The sequence below is a fragment of the Schistocerca gregaria genome, chromosome 6 (assembly GCF_023897955.1).
Source record: "Schistocerca gregaria isolate iqSchGreg1 chromosome 6, iqSchGreg1.2, whole genome shotgun sequence".
In the NCBI taxonomy this organism is placed as follows: Eukaryota; Metazoa; Arthropoda; class Insecta; order Orthoptera; family Acrididae; genus Schistocerca; species Schistocerca gregaria.
The window spans coordinates 337,807,732-337,827,227 of NC_064925.1; the positions used below are offsets into that span (position 1 = coordinate 337,807,732).

The window sequence follows — 19,496 nt, forward strand, 5'->3', positions numbered from 1 at the left end:
TAGAAGGGAGAACCGATAGCGGTACTCTACTCTCCGCCACACATCGTCAGGTGGCTTGCGGAGTATTGATGTAGATGTAGAAGTAGATTATTCGAAATTTCACCTCAAGGGGGATGAAACGGTTTTTGAAAATATCTCATATCTAAGGCAATTTTGAAACTAGAAATACGAAAATAGTAATTCGTTTTCTCGGCCAGAAATAAAAAAAAATATTTCTGCATTTTTGAAAATCAAACCCGGCACGCTTTTTGAAGGACCCTTTGGTCACAAAGTTTTAATTATCAGCTTGAAAAAGTCAAGCTGGGACCGTTGAAATTGGTGCCAGACCTGCTACGCATATTCGCCCTTCAGTAAACCACATCATGTTTCCCAGCAATGGATGACTTGGCGGGCACCTTGTTGGAAATGTCTGCTCTTTAGCTGTTCAGCAAGTTTTCATCTCTAACATCAGTTCGTCGTCATTCTGTTTCCACGTAATAGTCCCTTCATGCTAGGATGCCAATCAGCACAATACAGGGTACGCAAAATTTGATGACTTAAAGAAGCATCACATTTCACCTGTGCAGAATGAGCTGGGACTTTGCCGTGGAGTCAAAACAGCCATTTTCGCAGCTTCTATCGACGCTTCGTCTTGACAGACTTCCGTAACCTCGTCAGGAGATTTCGGTAGCATGCTCCTGTGACAGTCTGCCCCTTAAGAGCTTTATTGTTTAGCTCCACACCACGGCAGTCCCAAGAAGCACTCATTATCACCTTGCCCGATAGTAGTTGTGCGTAATCTGGCCTTTTGGTGGTGGTCACTCCATATGTTTCCACTGACATGTGTCCACTGCTTTCTTTGATTTTTTGTCACGCACGGAAGCATCATAATCGTCCAAAGTGGTCAAACAGATAAGCCTTATGCACTGGCCTGACACAGCTGTAACATTTCCGCTGCTGCCTTCTTTCGGTAGGTTTTATAAATGGTTGTGAGTAGCAGCGGAACTCAATATGTCGTGCATGGTGCTGAAAAATGGTTCATAACATTAACTTTTTCCCCTATCGCTTCTCTTTTGGTACGCTGATCTTCGAGCACCAGAGCCTACACTTATCTAGCGACTCCAGTTCTTACAGAGAGACGGTCTGTCACCTCGTTCTTGTCATTCAGACTTGTTTAACCACACTGGAAGGGTTTCCGCCTGCTAGCCACTCTCATATAATGGTGAATTGTTGCCATACCCTTCCATCAAATTAGCATAGATTGTCGCACCATTTTTACCTTCGAAAAACGATTTACTATACGATACTCCACATTAATAATGGGTGCGACACTGTGGCATAATGGAAATGCCGTGTGGCTAGGGCGTTCTGTCGGTAGACCGTTCACCTGGTGTAAGTCTTTCGATATGACGCCACTTCGGCGACTTTCGTGTCGAGGGGGATGAAATGATTATGATAAGGACAACACAACACCCAGTCCGTGATCGGAGAGAATCTCCGACCCAGCCGGGAATCGAATACGGGCCGTTAATTATGACATTCCGTCGCGCTGACCACTCAGCTACCAGGGGCGGACGACACTGTGGTACTCGGATATGACTCCACATGGTACAAGAAATGCAGACCGCACATGCAAAGAAAAAAAAAGAATACTCATGTAGTTTGTCGAGGTGGTACTACTGGTAGGCCTCTACGGCATTCTTGAATATGATCAGATGTCAAAATAGATAGTAAATAAAGAATGATTTTATCAGCAGATTTCGCCCGTCTTGAAACACCAAACCGTGGGGCACCACTTGCACAAAATATAAAAGATGTGTAAACTGCCTTTCTATGGGACACAGGAGATAAAGGTGAATATTACACTGCAGTTGAACCAGTAATCACAAACTCACTGCTGAAGAAAATTTCGAACGAGTTTGAATCTGAGAACTATCCCATTACGAAAGAGTATCAACCATGCTTCAGTTACTTCCATTTATGTTGGAAGGGCGCCAAGGATAACTCTTGCTGCGAATGTCAGAAGAAAGGTCAAGGAAATATAAACTACGTCCTTTTGCGATGTAGTTTCTTATAAACACGGCAAAAACTGCTTGCTGCAAAATCTTATAAAAATGAAGTTGTCCCTCATAACAAGTGCACAGTCATTTTTATTTTACACCGAAGAGTACTGTTTGTTTACAAAATCAGTGACTGCATAAGTACTTGTCCCTCCAGTCTCTTTAGAGCCCTCTCTTTTTATATACTTTTTCTTTTTCAGCAGAAGTAATCAGCCTTGTCATTACCACCCACTAGTGGGCGTTCGAGGTTTGTGGCGGGCGGTATGTGGTTGGGGTTTTAAGAACAGTTTCATTAGGTTTTCATAAAGTTTTGAAATATAGTGTTCAGTATGTGAAACTTTCTGTCAGATTAAAATTGCGTGCCTTTCGCGTGAAAGTGCTCTACCGACTGAGCTACCCAAAGACGACTCACGACCCGTCCTCACAGCTTTACTTCCGCCAGTGCCTTGCCTGCTGCTTTCTAAACTTCACAGAAGCTCTCCTGGGAAACTTGCAAGACTGTCAGTTGTGGAAGAAAGGGTATTGTGGAGGCATGGCTTAGCCACACGGTTAATCATCCAGGAAGTTTCATATCAGCGCATACTCAAAAAAATGGTTCAAATGGGTCTAAGCACTGTGGGACTTAACATCTGAGGTCTCTCAACTCCGATTTGATTGCAGCCGTGATGACAGCATCAATTTCGGTTAGATTCCTCTTTAAATTCACAAGAGATGTCGCTTATCGTCAGTAAGTAAAATTAGTACGCTCAGGATGGTGGAAATTGCCTAGCAAATATTTCCCTAGTTGTCTATATAATAGCTACAGTTCTGCGTTTTGCTCTTTGCGACGCTTTGTCAGTCATTCGATAGCTCTTTACTTTCTGTCCTGTGAAGTGTTATAAGTTGCGCCGTTCGAAAACATTATTACTTAATCTTCGACCTGTGGTCTCATTTTCTTGTGATCTAAACTCCTTTACAAATACGAATTTTGAGCGATATTTCAACGGCCATAGTGTGCTGTCTCCAGGACATCTTTTTCTTAGGCACTGTTATCAAATAATTACATTGACATACAACCCGACTGCGATCCTATAGCGGCATTGCTTTTATTTCATGAATATCGCGAGTTTTTCGACGTTAAGTTACGTTCTTTCCTCATAACCATTTAACGAACGCAACGACATTGACAAACATTTAGAGTCTTCGATGAGACTCATCACAACACACAAAACTGCCACTTGTCCAGATAATACTGTGACAGAGTGTATAAAATGATCTGCACGTCAATGGAACAGCCCGCGCATAAAAAAAAAGAACGGAAATGGCCTCCATTAAACTTGCTATTGATTTACTGACATTTTCATCGAAAGGTCAGAGCTTAAAAGCGCTAATACTCAGTAAAGATTTCTTGATAAGTTTTCTAAAATTTAGTTAATAAAGAATTCAGACTTCATTTAAGCGACAAATGGATATTTAATCAGCTACAAAAGGTGGTCTAGTGATGTAAAAAAAAAAAAAAGAGGTTCAAATGGCTATGAGCACTATGGGGACTCAACATCTGTGGTCATAAGTCCCCTGGAACTTATAACTACTTAAACCTAACTAACCTAAGGACATCACACACCTCCACGCCCGAGGCAGGATTCGAACCTGCGACCGCAGGAGTCGCGCGGTTCCTGACTGAGCACCTAGAACTGCTAGACCACCGCGGCCGGCTCTAATGAAGTCAGTTTTCACGGAAATATTTTATTGAAATGTTTATTTAGTGTATGGGTTTTCAAATGAATTAAGTACTGCTGCAGTACTGCAATGTCACTAATATACAAAAATGAATAAACATGTAATAATGATATATTAATTAAAAGTGACAGCATAATCACGCATGTGATAATCACAGTGCCTTTTTTTCTTGGGTTACAAATATTAGAATTGTTGGTTAATAGTGTGGTGAAACATAAGTCTTGCTTAGATCCCACCTGAGCGGTCACCGTGTTTGACTACCATGCGGAAAATCCAGGTTCGATTCCCGGTACTGCCAGAGTTGTTCCCTGGATGGGAGGAGCGCCGTTCAATTGCAATGCCAATTGAGGGGCTACTTGCATGGTAAGTAGCGGCTCCGAGGCTGGACCGGGAGAGCCGTCTATTGATCCCATGCCCTCCACTTCGTATCCAAATAACGCCACAGCGTAGAGAATGACCCAGCGGCCAATCGACACTGCGAGATCGTTTGGGCCCGATCGCAGAGTAGCGTTTCTTATTCGCTGTAGGCTGCTAACCTCGTCTGGGGAGATTGCCCCATATCTTTTGTGTCCATTAAGAAGTGTCTAGATCATTATTTTGGAAAAAATCATTCCTTCTGAAAAGTTTGGTACGATGGCACTGTCTTTAGCCATTTTTTTAAAACAAAAGCACTCTCCAATTCTAACTAGTGGTCTTCTGGTCTTACATCAGTGAGTAGCAGCTGTCCTTTTGTCATCATTCATTGGAAGCTGTTGGTCTGCTATTATTTAATGGAACTGAGCTCCTGGCGCCTCTTGCTTTGTACGGTGGGGCAGAGCAATATGGCGAGGGCAAGGCAGCCGGAATGTAAGCCTGAACTAGATGAAGCCCGTGATGTTTTCCTCAGAAAAATCTACCTGAGTGACTATGCTTAGTGGTGTGTTGGTTCACCTTCCGAACGCAATATAGCAATGGTTTTGCGTGGCATGGATTCGAAAAGTCCTTGATTGATTTCCGGAGATACGTAGGATTAGATTTTTTCTCAGAGGTTACGCAATTGCCGTAAAGGACCGATGGTTTGGGACGCAGAGATGGCCCCCATAACAGCCCAGATGTGTTCAGTCGGATCCCGATCAGCCGAATTTTGTGTCTGAAACATCGTGAGTGCAGCTAATCATTCTCCTCAAGCCACTGTAGCACGTTTGGCTTTGTAATACAAAGTTATCCTGCTGAGAGATGCCATAGTCTTTGGGGAAGAGCTGAAGCATACGGAGATGCTATCTGCAATAAGGCTGACGCAGTCCACAGCTGTTACGGGACTTCGATTATTACCACAGGTCTAGGTGATGTCTCTTATAGTATAACACGATCCCTACAAACCTGTGTTAAGGGCGCAGGGCATCTTTAGATCAGCCGTTCGCCTAGAAGGCGGCTGACAAGTTTCCATTGGTCCAAGCTACATTCTCGATGGCTACCTACACTTATGGGTCATCTAGGGTGGAGCCTCAAGGTGAACAATATGAGCTAATCCAAGCGTAAGCCGGCCGTGGTGGCCGAGCGGTTCTAGGCGCTCCAGTCCGGAACCGCACTGCTGCTACGGTCACAGGTTCGAATCCTGCCTCGGGCATGGATGTGTGTGATGTCCTTAGGTTTAAGTATTTCTAAGCCTAGGAGACTGATGACCTCAGATGTTGAGTCCCATAGTGCTCAGAGCCATTTGAACCATTTTTCCAAGCGTAAGAAGGGTGCCCATACCAGCATTGTCCGCTGTCGTCAGATCTGCCACACACTGCCGCCTATCCTGCGTTACAGAAGGTACGCGCGTCCGACCACCATGGTCTTTAATGCCTTTGACGAGACGTGAACGCTGAACTCCTTGTTGCCTTCTTAATGTTTCACCTTTCATCACTCACTTGCCATCGATGATAAAGGTGCCGAGGTGCCGAGCCATAACACACTTATTAGTTGTTAATGTCGGTTACGTCAGTCGATTTTGCGATATGCGCCGTATTGTCGGTCGAACGGTTCTCCATTCACCTTTGCTTTGCTTATATACTTTCCTTACCAAGTGAAGTACCCGTCAGAGCCCTAGGCCTCTATTAATCTTGCGGTGAGCTGTTATTACTTTATTACTTTTACGATCTGTGTATTACCTAATCGATCAGTACATGATTTTGTGACATCGTGAGTACGTGACATACCACATTTCTCTAGTAGCCAAGGAATAATTGCCCTATATTTCAGACTTCTTCATATCATCTGCGTATACTCATTCGTTCGGTCTTGAACGTCGTGACAAATTTCTGTTGATCTTGACGAGAGTGACGTGCGAACAGCTAGCACGCTCCGCCGTTTCGGAAAGGGTCTCTCTTTTATTTTTTTCTCTATTTATAGTGTGTGTACCTTTATACCTTTATCGCAAAATTTTCTTTGACAAGAGCGCTTGATCAGTACAGAGTTCTGCATTTACACCTGCGTCCATATTCCACATGTCACATGTGCATGGCATTGTAGAGAGTACCTTGTACCGTTGCTAAACCTTATTTGCAATTACGTTTCTTCCACTAGAAGGTTGCCGAATCTTTCTACACTCTGTCGCAAATGCTGATAGGCTACATTCCCTACATACCACTGCGGGTTGTTTTGTTCTCTAACAAGTCCCATATAAGCACATGGAGCATTTCCATAACACTTTAGTGCTGTTGACTCGATCAGTATTATATCTATCAGCACATTTCTGAATTAGTACTATTTATTCTTTTAATATACATGTTGCTTTCTTAGTTTTTATCCCTCTTTATTTCGCAGTTGCACATATACAAGTTGTAAAAGTTTTATTCAGATCAGGAGCTTTCCGCTTTATTTTAAAACATCTTCAGTGGTCAGGTTTTCTGTTGATTATTCCATTGTTATTCCCCTTCCACGTGTATATGTTCAATATTTGTATTTGTACACAGCATTTCACTCCATTTAACACAGTTACAATTCTGTTCACTGTCGTCTCGTCATTTCCGTGTACTCTCTGAGCAATAGTAAAACAAAACATGCAGAATGACGAGAGGACATGCACAGAAGAGTAAATGTGTTAAATGCAGTGGAAGTGCTGTGTGCAAATGCAAACTCAAGACATACAGTTACACAGTTGCTAAAGACGGTAGTTAACCTAGACAACTTACATTCTTTTATTCTTAGTGCGGACCCCAATTATCGAACCGTACTCAAGAACAGTGTGCACATGCGCTTCGCAAGCGGTCCATTTTATCAGTGCATTATACTTTCCGAGAATTCTCGCAATTAACCACCACTGGCTATTTTCATTCCTTGCAACTGTCTTATGAGCTTGTTCATTTCGACTCGTTTCGCAGTTTTTAATGGTATATAGTCAATACTACACTACTTGCCGAAAAAATGCAGCATCCAGAATACTTGATCAGACGTCTCGGTATGTCCATTTTTTAGAGATGGATGGCTATAGCAAGCAGAAATCTACTAATACCAGTATTGCTGGCCTCTGTTTTGATCAGAACCGAGGCAGAATCTTCCCACACGTCGGTCAGGGACCTGAAGATGACGTAGTAAAACGCTGAAACAGGCATCAAGATAAAACAAGTTTCGAAACTAGACTGCTGAAAGGTGTTTAATTTGACATCCTGACCAGACATCAGTGAACTCTGTACATGTAGACACACCATCGGCGGATATGTAAATGACTAGAGTTTCAATTCGCTGTGACAAGTAAACTGGCTACCGTAGTGCATTAATGTTGTTCATGATTAATTCTGAGACCAATAGGGTATCTAAGGGGGATGAACAGCGTCACATGTTATGCGATCATTATGGAGATAACGAAGATGCCACGTACTTCTGCGAGGTAGAGTTATCAGCACCTGACAGAGTTTCGAACGGATCTTATTGTGGCTTTCCATTTGGCCTATCGGCCGAATCAAGCAATATCGAATTTTGTGGGTTGTTAAGATGTTTCAGCTACCCGATGTTGGACTGGATTGGAATTCTCGTCGTCAAACTACCATTCGACCACGTTTGATGAAGGGAGGATCACTATGTTATGCACCAAGCCCATCATAACTCTATAAACTGTGTCTCTATTAACTGTAAGACTGTAACCTGTAAAATCCGCAGACCTTCCAACGATGAACATTGGGGCCGTCAATTCTGACGCAGTGCCAATATCTATGACATCAAGAACGGTTTATAACAGTTGCTGGCCAATTTGCCTCAGGAGAGGATAAATTGACTTTATGACACCTTCCTAATCGAATCAGAGGGAAGGAGATGAAAATCGAGAGAATTTGTCAACAAGCGAAGGGGGCGTGGTAGCTGCAGATCATGAGAGCTCATTATGCCAAGTTATTTGTAAATTTGACTCGATTTGGTGATTATTGAAATAACATTACACACGCTGTCAACCAGTGAAATTTCATTTCGTTTCCTCCTCCACACATGGGTGCTCCATTGTTTGTGCCACGCAGTATGTATTCGAACGCCAGGAGAATGTGTCTATTACATTAATTCACATTCAAAGAAAGCTGCCTTTCATCGCCGCACTAACTACAAACTGTGGCCACGTCATCACGAATGCTCCTGTTATCAGCCTACTACGACTACAGGATCGTCAGCAAACAATCTTAGATTACTGCCCACTGTATTTTACCGGTTACAAACATGAAGAACAAGGAAGGCTATAACGATTTCCTGGGACGTTCCTGAAATTACTTGTCTCTGAGAAGCACTCGTTGTTCAGGACGACGTATTGTGTTCCGTTACAATAATAGTCTTCAAACTAGTGGCTTACTTCAGAACGTGGTCCATATTTTCGGACCTTTGCTAACAACCTACAGGACGGTATTGTACGGAACAAAAAAATTCCTGCTGTCCTGCATCCACGGTTCGCAGGATATCGTGTGTGAGTAGCACGAGCAATGCTTTTTGTCACGCCTGGATATAAACCTTTCTCGCTCTAGGTAACTCATTGCGCAGGAGCTTAAGCATATGCCGATGATTAGCGCAACATACACACGTTGTGGATATTGGTATATAATTTCGCATATGTGTCTTTCTCCCCTTCGAGTATTTCCATTTCTTTTCCAGTCACTTGGAACTGTTCTCTGTGAGTGTGTTTTGTTGCGAGTATTGTTGTGGACGGGTGTGGGATAACGGCAAGGGGTAGGCTGTATGCAGATACCTGCACGCAATTTACGCCTCTTGAAAAACGCCAAACGGACCGCCTAGCTCTGTATTTACTCCGATGGAAGAATTGCGTCGAACTGTGTTTTATGTCCACTCCCCACAACACGCTGCCCAGATTTTTGTAATTTAGGAAATTTAGGCACTCACACTAAATGTTGTACGTCAGCAATTCCTTCCCTTTTCTGGGAAAATAATGTAGATCGAAATTCTCCACACACTATGTTAATTAGAACTGGGAACCGGAATTTGAGACGCACCTCAGCTGCACTCGTAATTAGCCAACAGTTAAATTCAGTTCTGGTCTGAAATGCGGGGAAACTCTGATAAAAATGGTCATGATAGAATCGAGATACTAAACATTTCAAACATCGGACAAATATACTACATTTAATTACAAATTTCAATGCAACTACCGGTTTCATCCTAGATTTAAATGCAACAGACGACAAAATCTTTACGTGTGCTCCGAGTACGAGACTGAATTCAGCTTAAAATTCCATAGCATATGCTAGCGACAACGTTCGGGAAATACTAAAAACTAATAGCAATAACGTTCCAGAATTTGAGATTCAAGAAGCGAAAAAATTAACAACCACAGAATGGTTACCAATAATGACAGAAATATGCAAAATGTTTATTTTTTCATGCTTCTAGAAAGGCACGAAGTTAACGAGCCGCTACATCATGTAGAAATTTTAAATTAAATATCCTCGTCACTAGACAAAATGATATCTCACTTCTTTTCAAAATATTCTTATGTTTGATGTTTGCAGATATTTAACACTCGTACTGTACATAAAAGCACTGCTCCTAATGGAAACCTAATACCTTCGAAACTAGCCTTTTAAGCTGCGAATGCACGAATATCTCATTGAATCTGAATATCTCATTGAATCTTAACATCTCTTTGAATTTATTGCATTAAGGAGAAAATTGCGATGGAACCGCAGGCTTGTGAGCTACTGCGCCGGCGGTGCGTACTCAGATAATTCGCCTTGTTAGGAGCCCACGCATCTTAGCATTAATTTTGAGTCGTAATGAGGCAAGAGTGATGAAGTACGAGAGGGAAGGAGATGAAAATCGAGAGACTTAGTTTCTTAACAAGCGAAGTTAATAATCCTTCTTGATAATGGGCGACTGCATGCGGCTAACATCTCGCAAGGGACGTGGTAGCTGCAACCCGCTTCAGTCAACGTGGCTGCGATCGCTGGATTGTGGTGGAGACCAACGTGATTCCAATTATGTGATGTTCTTTGATCACAGGTAAGAAACAGACGTTTGCACGCTGTGACTAAACATGCTACATAAACTTGAAAACTATCTATTAGTTGACCACAAGATTACTGCATCTGAGAGTGAGGGCGCTTTGGTTGGCTTACTGTGAGTTTTTATTGTGATATTTCACGAAGGCACATTGAACCCATTGATAGTATCTGCTCATTTGTTCTGAAATCATTCACAAGGCGATGCGCTTTCCTTAGTCACCACTGTACTTGTTTACCGTGACGTCACTGCGTTTCAGTTAACGGTCACGGCGCTAAAAAAAAAAAAAGGTTCAAATGGCTCTGAGCATGGGACTTAACAGCTATGGTCATCAGTCCCCTAGAGCTTGGAACTACTTAAACCTACCTATCCTAAGGACGTCACACAACACCCATTCATCACGGCAATAATATCGTGGTTGGGTAGTACAGCCCTCTGCAGTGTACCGTCATACATGTGATACAGCACGCCATCTGTAGCCTCTTATTTCAGCTATCGGCCAACTACAGCTGTCCGCTGCAGTATTCTAACTTTTGCCTATTAATTTCACTTATATGTAGTACATTTTAGACGTGAACAAATGCATGATACTTTGTGTGTTTACGTATGTACCTCTTTCGTGAACTATCTCTGGACGGACTAAGTACGCAGCATGCCAAGAGGCCTGCATTCACTGTTCGCCGTACTTACGCGAGGTAGTCGACGGAGTGTTTATACACTGGCGTAAAAAAATCACAGCACCTAAAAGTAATTAAGGTAGACTAAATTTTGAGAATTCATTTGTCTAGATAACATATTTAAATTAGCTAAATTGCAAGATCGGAGATTAATCTAACAAGAGAACCTCCCCATCGCACCCCCCTCAGATTTAGTTATAAGTTAGCACAGTGGATAGGCATTGAAAAACTGAACACAGGTCAGTCGAGAAAACAGGAAGAAGTTGTGTGGAACTACGTTAAAATAAGCAAAATATACAAATTGAGTAGTCCATGCGCAAGAGAGGCAATATCAATGGTAATGTGAGCTCAGGGGCGTCGTGGTCCCGTGGTTAGCGTGAGCAGCTGCGGAATGAAAGGTGCTTGGTTCAGATCTTCCCAGCAGTGAAAAGTTTACTTTTTTTATTTTCGCAGAGTTATGATCTGTCCGTTCGTTCATTGACGTCTCTGTTAACTGTAATAAGTTAAGTGTCTGTGTTTTGCGACCGCACCGCAAAACCGTGCTATTAGTAAACGAAAGGACGCGCCTCTCCAATGGGAACCGAAAACATTTGATCGCAAGGTCATAGGTCAACCGATTCCTCCACAGGAAAACACGTCTGATATATTCTATACGACACTGGTGACGGTATGTGCGTCACATGGCAGGAATATGTTGTCGACCTACCTAAGTTGTGCACTTGGCGAATGGGTAAAAAGATTCCTCTACCTTGCCCGATTTAGGTTTTCTTGTGGATGTGACAATCACTCCCAAAAAAGTGACGAAAACATAAGAGTTTGTCACATAAACTGCAACAAATAAATGCAACACTTTCACAGTCGCACAGTTTTCCCTGTGCTCTGTCAAAACATATGTTTTTAACGTTTTCAAATTTTTCCGTTTAGGTGTAGCGTCCCCATACTACGGCGCAGTTACCTCGCATCGGACGGACGGACAGACAGATAATAATTGTCTGAAAATAAAAAATTAAACTTTCCACTCGAGGGAAGACTTGAACCAAGGACCTCTCGTTTCGCAGCTGCTCACACTAACCACGGGACCACAGCCCTCCTGAGTTTACACCATGCTTGATGTTTCCTGTATTGGGCATGGTCTACTCGGTTTGTATATTTTGCTTATTTTTTCATAGTTCCACACAACTTCTTCCTGTTTTCTAGAATGATCTGTGTTCAGTTTTTCAAGGCCTATCCACTGTGCCAACTTATAACTAAATCTGAGTGGGCTGCGATGGGGAGGTTCACTTGTAAGCACGTGATAAGCCAATGCAAACGTGTAATGCTGGTATGTTAATAACAGCTGTAACCATCATAACGTTAAAGGGAAGCATGCAAACTTGGATTCGTTGTATTGTACATGTGCCAGATTTCAGTTGGTGGGGTGCAGTTCCACGCCTGTTGCACCTCGTCGCTCAATACAGGGACGATTAATGATGGTAATGGATGACGCTGGGGTTGTCGTCGGATGATATCAGATTCTGTTCGGCTGGAGAAAGACCTGATAATCGAGCAGGCCAAGGCAACATTTCGACACACTGTAAGCACGTTGGGTTAAAACAGAGGTACGTGAGCGAGCGTTATCCTGTTAGAAAACACCCCCTGGAATGCTGTTCATGAATGGCAGCACAACAGGTCGAATCACCAGACTGACGTCAAAATTTGCAGTCAAGGTGAGTGTCATGCCAAATAGCACCCCAGACCATAAATGGAAGCGTAGTTCCAGTGTGTACAGCACACACAAATGTTGTTTGGAGGCCCTCAATTCGCGACCTTCAATGCAACACATTGATATCCCTGGCACCGAGGCAGAACCAACTTTCATCAGAAAACAGAACAGCACACTGGCCTCCAATGAGCTCTCTCTTGGAATCACTGAAGTTAAAAATGTCGGTGGTTTGGGATCGGTGCAATGCAAGCTACAGGGTGTCTCGTTCGGAGCTGTCCTTGAAGTAATCGATTTGTAATAGTTCGTTGTGTCATTGTGGTGCCAACTGCTGCTCAGACTCGTGTTGTAGATGCAGTACGATGCTCCAGGGGCATATGTCAAACACGATGGCTTTCTCTGCAGTTTTGCCAGGTGACCGCACGGAACCCGGTTCTCTTGCGACCGTACATTCTCACGATCACGGCTGCCAGCAATCATATACAGTGCCTACATTCCAGCCAAGTCTTTCTGCCATATTACAGAAGGAATATCCAGCTTCTTGTAGCCCTATCACACGATCTAGTTCGAACTCAGTGAGGTACTGATAATGGCGTCTTTGTCGCCTAAAAGGCATTCTTGACTAACACCAACTCAGCACGTCCGGTCTTACCGCTGAATAACGCTCACGTCTATCAAAGCGTATATCTAAAGTAAACCTGATTTACATCCCAATAGTCGCGTACTAGCGCCACTCTTACGCGACTGGCGTGCAATCTGAATAGACATCATATTTCAGATGTAGAAACACGCCTATAAATTTTCGTTTATGTCGCGCAACTCCTCCTTGGTGTTGCGGTCTCGTTTCGTCAGTGTATGATTGTCACGCTCCAGAATTTGCCTTTAACGCTACATAAGATAATCGACTCCTAGTCTTGCGGTAGCGTTCATGCTTCCTGCGCAGAGGGTCCCGGGTTCGAAACCCGGGGGGTCATGGATTTTTGCTGCCTCGAGATGACCGGGTGTTGTTGTGTCGTCTTCATCATCATCATCATTCATCCCCATTGCGGTCGGAGGAAGGCAATGGCAAACCACCTCCACTAGGACCTTGCCGGCACGGTAACTCAACGTGTTCGGTCAGAGAGTTAGCTGCCCTCTGTAATAAAAGAACTGAGTTAATGGAATCAACGACGAACTGAAACGGGTGTCTTGCGACGTCCGCCCCGAGCAGATACAACGAACGAAAACGAACAAAATGAGATTAAAAAATTAAAAAAAAGTACAGTGGTGCGTGTCTCCCGCATCGTCCCCTACGCTGTTCGGAGTATGGGACCTCATCATCATCTTCAAGATAATAGGACATCTTTAGTCATGGTATTGACACAACTGTATGCGGATTTATTTTAAAGACTGATGGCAGTGTGCCTTTCATGTCATTTATGCGTGTTTATTATTACTTTCCATTCAGTAGCCCTAACTGTAGAGCGAAGGCTTCAAGGAATGACCCATTCGAGAGTGAGGGACTGTACAGCTAAATATCAGGTGAGCTGGTTGTGAGGCAAAAGGAATCCAAGTTGGGAACTTTTGAGAGATGATTTGCAGTTCCGGAATTTGCCTTACAATCAAGAGAAGTATCCCGAAAACCTTAGCATCGGGGGATGGGATCTATAATTTAATCCCGGGACGATGTGTCCAGACAGATAACATGAAGGCTAGTGTTTGTAAATGTATATTTGTTTATGTATGTACTAATAACGGGGGACAGCCTACACTCCATCATCGATTTCGTATAACTATATTGTACATTCAGATCTTGGCCAGAAATGAAAGCTACAGAAGTGGGCGCTCGAGACGGAAAAACGACTATATTCGTCACGGGTCGGATGAGGCATAAGCGATTTATGTTGGCATAGTTTCCAGGCAGCCAGTGGCGCAACGGCAAGAGTGCAGTATGATGATTCGTGCGTTCGAGTCCTTGTGCGGAAACATTTTTTCTGTTTGCAATTTTTATATTACTTCCAGCGTAAATAAAGTGAATTTCTGGTCTTAACTGACTAGTGGAGAGTGTAAACAAACCTACAAGTATATGACGAGATGTTTCAAGATGAGGAAGAATTCCTATCATCCAGTATTAAAGCATTTTCCCACAAATTCACACCGCTAGTGCAACTCTCTGATATTTATTTTCATCATCAACTGAATAATTTGATCAGAAAGCTTCAAAACTGCTCTTATCTCGTCGATAAAGGAAAAGATATCTTACCGCCAGTAGACGACATGAAAATACATTCCACTGCAAATCACAGTCTATCCATACCAATATTTGGCGAAATGAAGTGTTACGTGTGGCCTACTGGCAAACTGCGCGACGAGAACAATTTACGATTGTAAACCAAGTTTGTTTACCAAGTTTGTTTTTGATTAGAAACTATAAAACAACCATGTAATTTTAAAAACTCTGCGCAAAATTACATTTTTTCTTGTTTTTACGATGAATATTATACAAACACTTGTAAATCATCAACTGTAATATAATAGGCAGTCTTACAATTCCTTCCGCTTTGCAACCCCAAATCTTCATACACCTTCCCTTTTCATGCCTTTTATAAAAATATTAAAAAATTTAACATACTGAGCATTATCTCGGGTAAAAATTGAAAACGAAAGCGAAGCTTCGGTATAGGGATTTGGTTCCCTGACAATGGGATTACTATTTCGTATCTCTTCCATTGCTGTCTGCTTCTGTCACTTTCATTCCATTCCGAGACCGATATATACAATAAATTTAGACAAAAATGTTAAGTCAACCTGACGTGGTTCTGTTATTATACATGGTGTCCAAAATTAAAGCAACAAACCACTGTTTCCCCGTGCGCTCTGCAGTTAACGATATAATCATACTGACTGCCAGCTAATTATCCGTACAATCGTGTTCTGCACGGAAGATGTCATTTCGCTTAATGGACAATCTTGCCAACGATGGACCTGTTGGCATGGAGCTCTGAGACGAAACTGCTCGAAGTGTCAAATTACAGTGCTGGGACTGGTGGTTTAAATATCCGGCGTTTGGTGATGTGAAGTCACGTGACCTGGCTTGGCAGAATAGTACCCCGACGACAGCGCTCTCTGCTGCGACACATACCCTGTCTATCGGCGAGGTTAGCACCTCCAGACTAGTGGAGGTGACGTGTAACTGCGTGCTAAACAGCCACGGCTATACAAGGGAAATTTCTCGGTACTTATCAGCGCTGTTTATACATCTTCTCCTGGAGTGATGGCTACCCGCACGGCTTGTCAGGTGTGTCGAGGGATCGGCTAGCAGAAGGATGCAGCACTTGGCAATTGCCTTTCATCCTAATGACGAATATTCAGCAACAGATCATTTCAAAACACTCTTACGGCGAGAGCGCATTGAGGAAATTAAAACAATAACGTATTGTCAGTGGAGTGAAGTATCGTCATCCAGAAGTTTAATAATACTGCTAGAGTAACACAAAAACGTGAGAGGATCATACAGCAGCACAAGAATCAATGTCATACATTATTTTCTTCCTCTTATTCTTCTCCTTCTTCTTCTTCTTCTTCTTCTTCTTCTTCTTCTTCTTCCCAGGCTAAAGCCCGTTTCCTTCAGTACGCCTCAGTGTATCCTAAGGTTGTCGCTCCGTCTTTTCCATACACGGCCAGTATTTCTTTAATCAATTGATAATTCATTTCTTAAGATTTTCACAATCTTTCACACATCCATCCTGTCTGTACTCTTTCCATTCATGCTTTCTCTTATGTTCCCATTCGTTAACGGGGTCTACTTTACATCCTTTCACTTCTCTTTCTATCTCAAAGTATCTTCCCCGTAATCCTTGGCAGTATTTTCATTTCTGTGGTTTCCAAAAGTCTCTTTATTTTTTAGGTTTCCGGCTTGTCTCAGCTGTATATGTCATAATTATTCTCACTACTGTTTTGTATATTCTTGCCTTTTCATCTTTCCCTATACGCTTGTTCTTTTCCAATAGTATCATTTAAACACCTTACCACTTTATCTGCTTTTGCTCCTTGTTCTCTAACTTCGTTTTCGATATTTCCACTGCTGGGCATTTCAATACCAAGCTATTTAAATGTCATTACCTGTTGAATAATTTCTCCATCCCCTTCCAGTTTGCATCTAATTGATTCCACAGATGTGGTCATACTTTTGGTTTTTTGAGTGGTTATGACCATGTTCAGATTCTTGGTTGCCATGTCAAATACGTGTAAAACTTTTCGCAGGTTATCTTCATTGTTTTCCAGCAGAACTACATCGTCAGATAGCAAACGATTTTTATTTCTTCGTCTCAAATTCTACAACCACTACAGTACCTTCTCTATCGCCTCATCCTTGACTATATTAAAAAGCAATGGTCTCAAAGAGTCACCATTCTTATATCACTATTAACAGCTGTTCAGCAAGTTAACCTGGAATCAATTCTCTCCTGGATGAAGTTGCTACAATACATATCTTCAATTGTTTTTATTAAACTGGGAGGAATCCCCCCTTTGTAGAACAGGTCTACCACATCTGTTAACAAAATCCCGTCGAAAGCCTTCTGTAAATCAATAAAAAAGATAAGCTGGTCTGTTGTATTCAGTGGACTTCTCTACAACCTGCTTAAGAATGCTTTCTGCATCTGTGCATGACCTATCGGATCTAAAACCATACTGCTCCTTTACAAGGGTTGTAAAGTTTTTTAATTTATTTCCTATTATTTTTGTTATGATTTTAAGGTCTAAACTAAATAGATTCATCCCTCTGCAGTTGGAAGGGTCTTTCTTATCTCCTTTTGTCTAAATCAGAATTGCAATACTATTTGTCCATTCGTTTGGAAGTTTGTTACCAGTTACAACATCGTTAACCAAATTGGTTACCGTTGAGTTAGTGATACAGTCCATACTTTAATAATGCATTGAGGATCCTATTTTATCATGGAGACGTCCTATTTTTTTTAACAGATTGACAGCTTTTTCTATCTCTGGAATTGAAACAGCTACGTCGTCATCTTCATTTTCTGTTGATTTTTTACCTCTCTCAAATGTTTAATCCCTGATTCCTTATTTATATCGTTCAGTTTCCAAATTTCATTTAATTCTTTCCTGTGCCGTCATATCATTGTCCAAATTTGTTTCTGCAATCCACAGAACTTATGTTCTAAATTTTTAGTATAGTTTTCCCAATGTTCCTGTTTAAAACTATTCGCTAGTGCTTTTTCCTCATTACTAGTTCTTTTGTAATCTTCATGAGACTAGTTTTTAGTATTTTATATTTCAAATAGAAGCCATGGTGTCCTCTTCATTTTCTCTTGCCTTACTGTATAACACGTGTACCTAGCGCTTCTTGAGTTGCTGCTTCAATACTTTCTTTGATTTTCTCGCAAGCCTGATCTACGTTACCCTCTGGATTAATGGATTTTTCTTCTACTTTCTCTGGTAATCGTTTCTGATATAAATTTTTTGTAGATTCGTTCCATAATGACTCTATATTAGTTTTGTCATCTTTTAAGTTTGATTCTTTAGCAGTCTTGTTTCTTTCTACATGCAATTAAAAAATGTTCAAATGCTGAGGTCATCGGTCCGTAGACTTACACACCACTTAAAGTAACTTAAACTAACTTATGCTAAGAGCAACACACACGCCCATGCCCGATGGAGGACTCGAATCTCTGGCGGGAGGGGCCGCGCAATCCGTGATATGATGTCTCTAACTGTGCCGCTACATGCAATCTGATTTCTTACTTGTGTAGGCTGTGATTACTCCCACCGTTGACAGTTTGAAGTGCTAACATATGCACTGGCTAAGGATGGATGTTCCTGTTTGTAATAATGTGATCTGCTGTAGATTTGTGACCTCTTGCCTTGCCTTGTATTTGTACTGATTTTTGTGATCATGGAAGGTATTGTTTATCAGTTCGTTGCTTCAGCTTAAGTTGATCATAGTCTCACCATTATCATTTACCGTTGTTCAACTTCAGGGATGACGCTATTTCCAATACGAGCATCAAAATGCCCCACTATGACAGCAAGTTCGTTTGAAGGTATCAGATTGATAACTTCCCTTTAACTGCTCATAGAATGTCTCTGTTTCTGTTCTAGTTTTACAATCTTCAGGGCTGTGCAAGAAGATAATATTCAGTTTGTGACGAGCCAGTGCGTTCTAGTAAAACGATTATCTCAGAGATGTATTAGCACTCCTCAGTAAGATATTTATATTTCTTGTGGCTAACTATCCCTACTCGTGCATTAGCTCTTGTCTCCTCATCAGTTCCGTTATAAATGGTTATGTGCCCTTTCCTTTTTTTTTTTTTTTTTTTTTTGGCTCTTGGATACTACATATCGAGGTTTCATGATGTTTAAGTTTTTCCTTAAGCCCTTTATCTTTGTTACTACAGGATTTTATGTTCCATGTTCCAGTTCTCACAATATTTTTATTTTTGTGTCTCTTACACCGGTTCCTAGTCTTGCTCGTCATATTCGCAGGCCATCCTTTCCGAGGCGCAGTACTGCTACTCAGAGCACTAAAACTACGTCACCAGTAAGCCGCTGGTCTGGCTGTGGGTGGGTTTGTTTTCAAGATATTCCTTTCCCTAGGCTAGCTGCTTTCACTACAGCCTATCCCACCAGTCTTTATTTTGGAGTCCTGGCATCTCCTAGCTTCTGGTGCTCCTGCAACATTAATCCTGCAAGGCAGCAGGATGCGTTGATTCTTTTCTTCAGAGTTTTCTTCAATTAGCGTTTGGTAATCCAACACCCTGTTCTACAAGGCAGCAATTCTGAATGTCCGAGTTGAGGACGAAAAACGAAAGACTCCCACGGACCTCGAAACTTAATACTGTTTCGGTCGCCAAAACACAAGTTGGCCAAGAAAGTCCGATAGGAAAGGAAATTATTCAGCAGGTAATGACACCT

General features: G+C 42.0%; 1 protein-coding gene across 1 annotated transcript in view; it reads left to right on the top strand.

Annotated features, from left to right (window-relative positions):
• LOC126278661 (cell adhesion molecule 2-like) overlaps positions 1-19,496 on the top strand; it is a 1,323,224-nt gene that overhangs the window by 244,416 nt on the left and 1,059,312 nt on the right. The gene's annotated exons all lie outside the window — the stretch shown is intronic.